Here is a 10,906-nt window from a genome sequence, read left to right on the forward strand (position 1 = left end):
CGACAAACGTCACTGCTGTTTAGTTTCCTGTCTTCACTTATGTTGGAAGTGATAGCAGAGATGTACGTTTGAATTTTTTCAGAAATCTCTCAGTCAGAACATGCAATATCATGCTTAGGTAACTAGCGAAACTACCGAGCTAACTTCCGCTAGCTTCCTGCTAACTTCTAACTCCGTTAAATGTAATAAATTTTGTTTTCATGGATGCCTGGAACTTCATAGTTACACCTGGTAAAGCAGCAATGCTGATCGTTTTATTAAAGATGAAAGAATTTAGACAGTTTTTAACTCTCAGTGATGCTGCAGCATTCGTTTGACCTGAAGAGACGGAGTTTTGGACCCAGATTACTCCCCGATTTAAGAGCATCTTAGTCCGACAAATACGACAATAACGACAGCTGCTTGCATGTTCTGCAAAAAAAATGTGCTTTGTCGTGTATCTGACGGACAAACACCAAACCAGTTGCACATCACTGAAGTTGGACCATTTTTACAAACCAATTCTGGTTCATCTGTTTCACTCAACAATCGGCCATGTGCGTATGAAAACAAAGGCACTGCGCATGCGCGTTTTACTCATATTCTATCGCGATATTTCATTTTCCTATCGTTGCCTAACATTATACCGGTATTACCGTGAACGGTATAATATGGCCCAGCCCTATCCTGCACTGACTATAATGCAGTCAGTTTTCTTTTACTGTTACTTTTTGTGGATCACAAGGCTTAAAACTACTTAAAAGCACGTACACACATAAAAAAGTAACTATGCCAGAGTGCCTGTTTTGGGTCAATTTTGTCGATCCCAAGCCCAAATAAAGGCAAGGGGTTGGAATTGTGACATTTAAAAAAACATAATTGCTAAAAGAAATTTAATTTGTAGTTCTAAATATATTCTAAATGCATTTAGGGTATTTTTTTTTACTCACTTGTGTCTCTTCCACAACATTATTTCTCTCTCCTACAGCGTTGGTTACAATTACATAAGCATGACCAATTATGCAAATTAGGTGATGACATCATTTAGCGACTTCTAGCGACTTACTGAGGAGTTGGCAGCACTGTTTTTGGCACAACACCTGGAGCTAGGGGGGCAAAACATCGCATGAGTGCTGCTGTTTGCGTGAGGAACAATAACGTAGTCGGGTCATTCCTACTATTCGGTGCCATTTCAGTGTGATCACTCTTCATCAAAAAATACAAAATTTTGAATTATTTTAACATTTCATCTAAAAGAGGGATTTTCAACCTATAAGAAAAATGTATTGGTCCAGCTAAGGATATTATATTATAATATTTTTTAAAATCAAAGTCTTTACCATGACGTGCCAAATGTCCACCCTGTTACAGGACATTCAATTTTCTATTAATAACTGTTTTGAATGCACAGTTATAGTAATATTTACATTTTCTAAAAGCTACAATGTCCCTTTTTAAAATCTGCAAGGAAATTTCAAGGAAGTATTTTAAACAAGCATTATATTGAAAGAAGACAGGTTCAGTTTTAAGACACAGTGTAATTTCAAAAGATTGTTTTTAGATTCAAAGGGAATATTAAAAAAAATTGGCTCCATTTTTAAGTAACTTAATTTTGCTGATTCATTCCCTCCCAATAACCAAAGAGACATGCATTATGTTTGTTGATTTGATTTAATTAACAAAAGAAACACACAGGTAACAGGGTGGACAGAGGAGAAACAGGGTGGACAGGAGGTAACAGGGTGGACATAACATCAGTGACAAAAAATACCACCTTAAAGAAACTTCAAAAATCTACATGTAGCAGACATTCATCGTTTCTCAGATTTTCTCTCAGTTGTCTGTAGGCCCTATACTGCCATCGGATATTAAAGACGTGCCGCCTAAATCTGAGTAGTCCGTCATGAAATTCCCCTGCAAGTGCATCCTCTGTTGTTATGACAGTTGTCTTCACTGTAATTGTTGACTTTTTACCAGATACCTCTCCATCATTTAATTTTTCATTCTCTTCTAGAGACCACTTGGTAAAGGCTATCTCTGTGTTGTTAGGAGGTCTCAAGAGTGTGTGTGTGTGTTGTACTGAAACAGTCTTTGCACTCACCATATGCACAGACTTTGGATTTAGCATCACACATTGTTGCATCTACCATCTCTTCAATGTGTTTTGTTGCTGACAGACCTTGGACATACAGGGCATTGGCCATGAACTGTAAGTTCTCATGTGTCCTGCACTGACAGGTTTCACGATCAGCTTCTGTGGGCACCACAACCCAAAATGGTCTTAAGGTGCAGAAACAAGAATATGAGACCTGATGCTCAGTTTCTGAAAGAAACTTATGGTGCAGATTCTTCAGTGAATCAGTTAGCAAACGTTTCTGTTTTTTTATTTTCTTTTGAGTTAGTTTGCTTTCGTCCTGTTGTCATCCGACTGACGTCATCTCTTAAGAAGAAGGCCTTTATTTTCTGCTTGCAATCAACTGGTAATCTATTGCTTTCCTTTCTTTCAAAGGTTATGAGCCCTCCATCTTGTCTTTGACCACGCTTTTTTGAAAAGCCTAGAGCTGTCTGTGCAGCCCTCTGTAGCCTGTATTTCTTTATAATTTTTCCTATTGTCGTTTTTGTAATAATTTGCCTCTCTCGTTCCTTTTTGGTGTTTTTGTATTTATTCCTGATTTCCTCAATGATTGATTCCTGCAGTAATAGTCTTTTCCTAATTGTGTTGCTAACTGTTTCATGACGCAGCAGTGCATCCACTTTAGAACGTGGGGATTTTTTTTCCCCACCCAAACGCTGGCACCTCTTCTTGTATTTTTCTTTTTTTCTCTTTTCCTTTTCCAACAAGGCCTTTAACTCTTTAATTTCATTCTTGAGTCTCCTTCTTCCCTGTCTAATATTCCTTCGTCCAACAATGTATTGCCTACAACACAGGAAATATTGTCACAATTATTATATATATATTTTTAGATAAATGTTTAGATACAGTATAAGATAGACGTTGGATATTATATGTTTATAATGTATTAGGCAGGTAGACTCACACACACACACACACACACACACACACACACACTCACTCTCTCTCTCGCTCTCTCTCTCTCTCTCTCGTTTTAGGGCAAAATCACGTTTTATCATTCAAATACAAAATCTACCTAATCAGCAAAGCATTGAACTGTCAACTCTTCTTCTAACCTTGAGGGTCCTGGTTGCGGGGCATTTTCTGGCTCTAGGGAATATTCTGGACTTAGGGGAGGAGTATTCATAGCCTCAAATTCTGTCCTGCCTTTGGCACTAGCCCTCTGCTTTCTTTTCCTTTCTCGCCACTGCTTTCTCTGTGCTCTCTTCTGTCGTTCACTGAGATCTGCCACTTTCTTTTTTTCCCCCTTCCTCTCTGTCCTTTCTCCACTTCTCTTTCTCTTTATTGAGATATATCTGTCTTCTCTCAGGGTCAGCATCACGACGTGCTCGGTAGCGCCGCTGCTTCTCCGCAGCAGACATTGGTGCCATTCCCTGAAAAATGTATACTATTCAAAATCTTCTAAAAGTATATATATACAGGTTAATAATAATTACCAATACACACTTGTATAAATAACCCTAAACACTAAACTTCTATCATCTTACGTCCCCCCTGTTACCATGTGTCCCCCCTGTTACAGTGCATAGCAATAACAGGGGTGACGGTATCAGGGGGGAGATTTTATGCTAAACTTAGCCATTACTACTAGTATGATGAACAACAAGCTAGTACATGGTGACCACTAAGAACCATTTTTAACATGTTTATTAGGCATATTATAAAAATTACAAAAAAAAAAAATGTTTCCACTATTAATAAGCGTAACAGGTTGGACGTGTTATGCTTTGCCACATTACAAAATCTTGCTAAAACATTGAAAAAAGGGTTGATTAAAGAGTGGTACTTACTCGTCTTCTTCTTGAAAGTTTTCCCTCCAAAATATGTTACATCCGGGAGTGTCATGTGACTAAAAGAATAATCAGGTGATGTGTTCTATGGAATTCTTATCAGAGTAACAGGGGTGACAGTTGATTCAGGGACACAACATTTTTTAAAGATTTTAAGTATTAAACATGCATTAATAATAAAAAAGAACATTTGATGAGGAACATTAGAAATAAGCCAATCCAGAAATGATGAAAAATCTAGATTTCTTTTTTTTTTTTAAGTTATATTTGTAACTGAAGTCGAGCAAGCATGACTGGGGACATAGTACTTTAGTGACTTGTGCTAAAATAAAAGTAATTTACTTTTAATGTATTTATCCTGTGTATATATCAATGTGTTCTATGGTAGAGGGGGGTTAAACATACAAGAAAATGGTTTAGAAATAAGCATTAGACAAGTTTTACACTAAATATACCATATTATGTCATTAGGACTCAAATGGCACCGAATAGTAAGAATGACCCAGTCGTGGTAAGCCAATCACATGACCTCTTCAAGCTGACACAGCAACAAAACAAAACAAAGGAACTGGTGAGATATACCAGTTTTTAAATTGTGCTGATAGGTCACATAAAACCAGAGTCACGTTTACTGTCTAAGGACAACACTAGCAAGCACTCTCTGCTTATGACCAAAAAATAAAACAAAAACAAAAAACAGCCCGTTCCTTTTGGTGGAAAAATGCACCATGTCGACAACAACATGACATTTGGTTGTTTAGGAAGAGGGGGAAGTTTTAGGAGTGACGGCACGAGAGAGAGAGAGAGAGAGAGAGAGAGAAAGTTTTGAGATGTGATGTTTAGCGTGTTTGGAGTGTGTAGTTAATGTGTTGTCTTGTTTTGTTAGTGTGTAGTGTTGTAGATAGTTTTGTGTTGTGTGTCAGAACAATGCTGAATGAAAACAGTAGAAGTGATTCACCTGCTGCTGTCAGACCTGCAGGTATCAGGCTGTAATGTTCTCCTTTATAGTGGACAGAAACTGTTCTTTTGGAGTGGCACAAATAATTTGTTATTGAATGCAGATTGTTATGTAAACAGTTTGAAATGGTTATAAAAAAGGGTAAAAGGTAAATGGCTGCAAATAACTTGCAAAACTTGTGCATATGATTTTAAAATCGACAATTTATATTTGCATTTAAAGTTATGAAATATGATTCAATAAACATGTTTGTGGTTGTTACAGTAAAAAATATAACTTTATCTACTCGGACTGCATGTTGTTTTTGTCTGATTTTAGATCAATTTTTTAATACAGTATGTGAAAATGAAAACATAACTGTAAATTCAGACACATGAATTTGTGCTGAAAAGGATGATACCAAACAAGGCAAAGTAAGTAGTCTTTAAAGGTGAAATGTAGAGGTAAAATCAAAAGTAGTTAAAAATGGCCAATTATACCCTGGACCATAGCTGGACTGGCCATCGGGCATACCGGGCATTTGCCTGGTGGGCCGCTGGCGATTTTTTGTTTTTATGGACCGATCGATTTATTTTTTTTTTGCAAGGGTATAAATAATGAAAGGTGTTGGATTGGCCAATTGGTCATGATCGACTCTGGGCTAGACCAATTACAGCCGAGGAGGTCGGATGCACCCTCCCCTTTGTTTAGCAATCTTATAGACGAACTAAAGAAAATGGAGAACAAAAAAAGGAAAGGAGGTGCAGAAAAAATTAGGGCCAAAAAGAAACAAGCCCTTCAGGCAGACGCTGCCAAATGTGTAAAAATAACTGAATTGTTTGGCGGTAGCTATGGCATAGCTTCCACAGATTTAGCAACATCAGCAAGTGGTGGAGGCCAGCAGGTGGATAAGGGAAAAGGGAGGCAAGAGAAGAGGAGACAGAAGAGCAGCAGAGAGAGATGGAGCAAGAGAGAGAAATAAAAGAGCAGGAGAGAGAGATGGAGAGATGACTTTATGTCATCCATGAGGGATGCATTTGACATATGTTTCACATATTATAGCCCAACAAGTTACTTATAGCAATTTAAATACGAGCAATCAGTTTTTGGCAAATACCGGAAATCACTTTTTGGCAGACAATCACTTTTTGGCACAACACCGGCTATTGCAGTTAATAATACAACAGCTTCTTGCCATTTTTTGTGTTTCTTTTTATCGCTGTGTAACTGAGTTCAATTGAAAGCCTGCATGCGCTAGTACCTCTTGCCACAAGTTCCCAGAATCCTTTGCAGTTTTACCCCTGAATGACATCACATTTTTGGTGGGCCGGTCTCTAGTCAACATGCCCGGGCCGATTTTTTGTCCCAGTCCAGCCCTGCCCTGGACCCCATGGTTAAACATGTTTTTAATGCAATAGATATTTTTCAAGTAATTAATTGCTTTTAGAATCTTGTAACTCAGTTACTAACTCAGTTACTTTTTTGAATAAGTAACTAGTAACTATAATTAATTACTTTTTCAAAGTAACTTGCCCAACACTGCTCATGCCAGAGCAGAGTTTGCACTGTGCAGCAGGTGACGTTGCAGGTAAAACTGTTCACATGTGGATAAAAGTACCAAAGTGCATATACTTATTTATGGTTACTAGTTTAGTAAGAAAAAATTCACATTGTGAGACAAACAAGACTTGGCTATTTTGCATGATCTTTTACATGTTTAACCATTTAGAACAGTGCAATACGTACAATAAGGTCAAAAGCAGGTTCTGCTGACTTGGTGCAGTATTTTCATTGTTGATAAAATACAGTTGGGGCAGGATGGCTCTGTTTCTGTCTAGTTGCTGTTCAGTCGTTTTTAGCCTGGGACTAAAGAAACATAACACTTTCTACACTCAAATTATTTTGTTAAATTATTAACATCTGATGCCTTGCTCCCAAATTAACATCAGCCTTAAAATTAGCCATAGCTGCTAGCTTAATGATAGTGTGGGGGCTCATCTTTAACAATAACACATGGCTAATGTGCTTTGCTAATAGTCTAGCATTTCAGGTTAACACACTATTGACATAAATGTAGTAATGATGCTGTTAACACTGGAGCTTTAGTGACCTCTCAAAATTCCTCCTGAAGTGTTGTTTAGTGAACATAAACTACAGGGTGGGCAATTTATATGGATACACCGTAATAACATGGGAATGGTTGGTGATATTAAAGTCCTGTTTGTGGTACATTAGTATATGTGAAGGGGCAAACTCCTCAAGATGGGTGGTGACCATGGTGGCCATTTAGAAGTTGGCCATCTTGGATACAACTTTTGTTTTTTCAATAGGAAGAGGGCCATGTGACACATCAAACCTATTGGTAATGTAACAAGAAAAACAATGGTGTGCTTCGTTTCAACTTAACTTTATTCTTTCATGAGTTACTTACAAGTTTCTGACCACTAATAAAATGTGTTCAATGTGCTGCCCATTGTGTTGGATTGTCAATACAACCCTCTTCTCCCACTCTTCACACACTGATAGCAACACCGCAGGAGAAATGCCAGCACAGCCATCCAGTATCCGTAGTTTCAGGTGCTGCACATCTCATATCTTCACACCATAGAAAATTGCCTTCAGATGACCCCAAAGATAAAAGTCTAAGGGGGTCAGATCGGGTGACCTTGGGGGCCATTCAACTGGCCACGACGACCAATTCACTTTCCAGGAAACTGTTCATCTAGGAATGCTTGGACCTGGCACCCATAATGTGGTGGTGCACCATCTTGCTGGAAAAACTCAGGGAACGTGCCAGCTTCAGTGCATAAAGAGGGAAACACATCATCATGTAGCGATTTCAAGTATCCAGTGGCCTTGAGGTTTCCATTGATGAAGAATAGACCCACTATCGTTGTACCCCATAAACCACACCAAACCATCACTTTTGTTGTGTTGCGGTGGTTTTGTTTGTTAACTTCACCATTCACATAAAAGTTTGCCTCATCACTGAACAAAATCTTCTGCGTGAACTGAGGGTCCTGTTCCAATTTTTGTTTTGCCCATTCTGCAAATTCTGTGCGCCGATCTGGGTCATCGTCATTGAGATGCTGCAGTAGCTGGAGTTTGTAAGGGTGCCATTTGTGAGTAGCTAATATCCGCCGAAGGGATGTTCGACTAATGCCACTCTCCAGTGACATGCGGCGAGTGCTACTGAATTGCTGAATGAAGCTAGGACAGCCACTGATGTTTCTTCATTAGTGACAGTTTTCTTGCGTCCACATTTTGGCAAATCCAACACTGAACCAGTTTCACGAAACTTAGCAAGCAGTTTGCTAACTGTAGCATGGGAGATGGGTGGTCTCGTAGGGTGTCTTGCATTGAAATCTGCTGCAATGACCCGGTTACTGCGTTCACCAGATATCAACACAATTTCGATCCGCTCCTCAAGTGTTAACCTCTTCGACATGTCAATGGCTGTGAACAAAGAGAAACTTGTAAATAACCCATGAAAGAATAAAGTTACGTTGAAACCAAGCACACCATTGTTTGTCTTGTGACATTACCAATAAGTTTGATGTGTCACATGGCCCTCTTCCTATTGAAAAAACAAAAGTTGTATTCAAGATGGCCGACTTCAGTTCATTTATCTTTTATTATTTACCTGCCGTAAGTGTTGCAATCACCCATGTCTACTAGCGCCGTGCCTCCTTCCCTGGTCAGTGTGGTCCAGCAGGTAGTAGCAGTGATGTCACCTGCTATCACTCTACACCTGTAGTTTCGCACAAGTGCCAATTTAACAACGCCACCCATCAGACCACTCAACCTGGGGCTGCAGGTAGCAGAATGTTAAAGTTATGAAATCTAAAAAAAGTTACAAGTTTACATCAAAAATAAACCTCTAAACCAAATGAAACCAAAATTGTTATGGAAGTTATCACATTTATCTACTGAGCTTCTGTTTCTTTCAAAAAAACGTTAAATGATTTGAGTCTACCTGGATGTATGTGTTTATTGAGACTCAACCCTGAAGTCTTCACATGAACAGGGTCATTATTCTTATCATTATCATTCTTTGTGGAAGCATTTCTTGGCATTCTTTCAGCTCGCTTTCCATTTTCTATCCATAGACATGAAGAATGTGTAATTACCTGAAGGGGTGAAACAACCAAACTCTGTTAGCACCACTGAAATCCTGCTATAATGAGAAAATGCAAACCACTTACAGACAAAAGCTCTAGCATTTTTCACACCTCACTTCAACAGCTAATGACACATACTAACACAGTGGCCCTCCACTGCTGCTCAGCCTTTCTGCCAAAAGAACCTCACAAAACACTTTAAATACCTGAGCTCAAGAAGTACACAGCAGTCAATGCTATGGCTTCCATTTCTAAACTAACTTTGAGAGAAACTGCTTCCAGAGTCAGATGAGAAAATGAATATCAGGCAGGGGAAACTGCTAGCTTAGCGGCCTGTTACCAACGGTTATTGTTTGACAAATAACTAATAACAGCAACAGTTAATAAGTCATTTCATGTTCACATTAGCACACAAGACATAACATGCAAGGCTGCACTGATTGGAAAATAGTTTTTTTACATTTTAATTGAGTCAGTCAAGCTGTTTTCTTCTGGTTCTAATTATGCAAAGAAGAGAAAACAAGATCATTTTTTTGTTGTTACGGTGAGATATAAACTGAGTGGCCAGTTTATTAGGAACATCCAATAAAAACATTGTGTTATATAACGGTTTTACAATGAATATGACTATTATTTATTTAGAATGTTCAGTTTGAACTAATTTGAGTTATTTGGTTTAATAGTGGGAAGTGGCCCTAATACTACATTTACAGTATGTACAGTATTTACAGGACCAGTGCAGAAAAGGTGTTGGACACCAAAGAAGACGTTTGGCATTTAAAACAAAGCACAAATCCTTGCCAAATAACTTTTATGCAGAAATAAAACCAAATAATGCATGAAAAGAAAACAGCAGTTAAACACATGGGCAAAATAAAACCGAGGTCCAAAAGATGAACTGGAAGCCTGCTAGTAGGTAAAGGACCAGACATAACAGTGACATCTTTGAGAGTGATTACAAAATGGGTGGGTAACGTTTGGAATGGCTGGACCACAATGAGTCCTGAACAACTGTCAGTATGTGATGAGCCGGGAGAGAGGATGTGTTGGTGCCACATTCTATCCAGCCCTTTTAGTCTGCATGATTAGCAAACACCCTGCAAAAAGCCCAAATTATATTCAGTGTGCTCACGCTTATTTGTATACATTCATTCATCCATTTTCTGAATCGCATATCCCGTTCAGCGGTTTCAAGGAGGCTGAAACATCCCTGCTGACAGGAGGAAAGAGGCGAGGTACATCGTGGGCAGAGAGAGACAGACAGTCATTCACACCTGTATGGCCATCGTCCGGGGTTTGAGTTGTTTGATTTTGTATCTATTCTATTTATATTTTATTATTGTCTCATGTTCAGTAGTTTTCATCAGGTTTTATTATATTAATGCTTTCCTTGAGTTTTTGGTTCCACCCTCCTCTCTGATGTTTCTCTGTATTTAACCTGTCACTTATTTATTTCCTGTTTTACTTTGAAACTCTTTGTCCTTTCTATCTTGTTTGTAGTTTTCCTTCCCCTATCATGTTACCTTAATTGTCCACCTGTTCCTATTCCCCTGAATTGCCCTGGTGTATAAATAGCCTCAGTCTCTGTCCTGTGTAATGCTGTCTGCGTTGCTCTTCTTCATCCCGTTTCTGCTGGTTTGCAGCATTTTTGTAGTTTTCTGAACCTCCACACACAAGTTTTTTAGGGCTGCTCAGAATTACTCCGATGCAGGCACTTCTTTCTCCCCTGAAAGAAATCCTGAAAGATGTCCCACTGAAAACTATCTTTGACACGAAGTCCTTTGATCCACGGCTGAATTTAAAAAAGTATCAATCAAATCATTTACTACTGATATCTCTGTAAGGTAAATAAAGTGGGAATAGCTTCTTGTTCATTTGGATAATTATTCCTTTTACAAAGTTGAAGAACTGCCCAGGCGTCTAAGCTTTGTCCCTCTCCAATTTA

General features: G+C 38.6%; 1 long non-coding RNA gene across 1 annotated transcript; it reads right to left on the reverse strand.

The window, feature by feature from the left end:
- Window positions 1-1,631: 1,631 nt before the first annotated feature.
- On the reverse strand, window positions 1,632-3,760 carry LOC113032156 (uncharacterized). The gene is made up of 2 exons (XR_003273843.1): window positions 3,169-3,760; window positions 1,632-2,896 (listed from the first exon to the last, which is right to left on the reverse strand). It is a non-coding gene; the product is annotated as an uncharacterized LOC113032156 (long non-coding RNA).
- Between the last annotated feature and the right edge of the window lie 7,146 nt (window positions 3,761-10,906).

This window comes from Astatotilapia calliptera, chromosome 2 (genome assembly GCF_900246225.1).
Source record: "Astatotilapia calliptera chromosome 2, fAstCal1.2, whole genome shotgun sequence".
NCBI lineage: Eukaryota > Metazoa > Chordata > Actinopteri > Cichliformes > Cichlidae > Astatotilapia > Astatotilapia calliptera.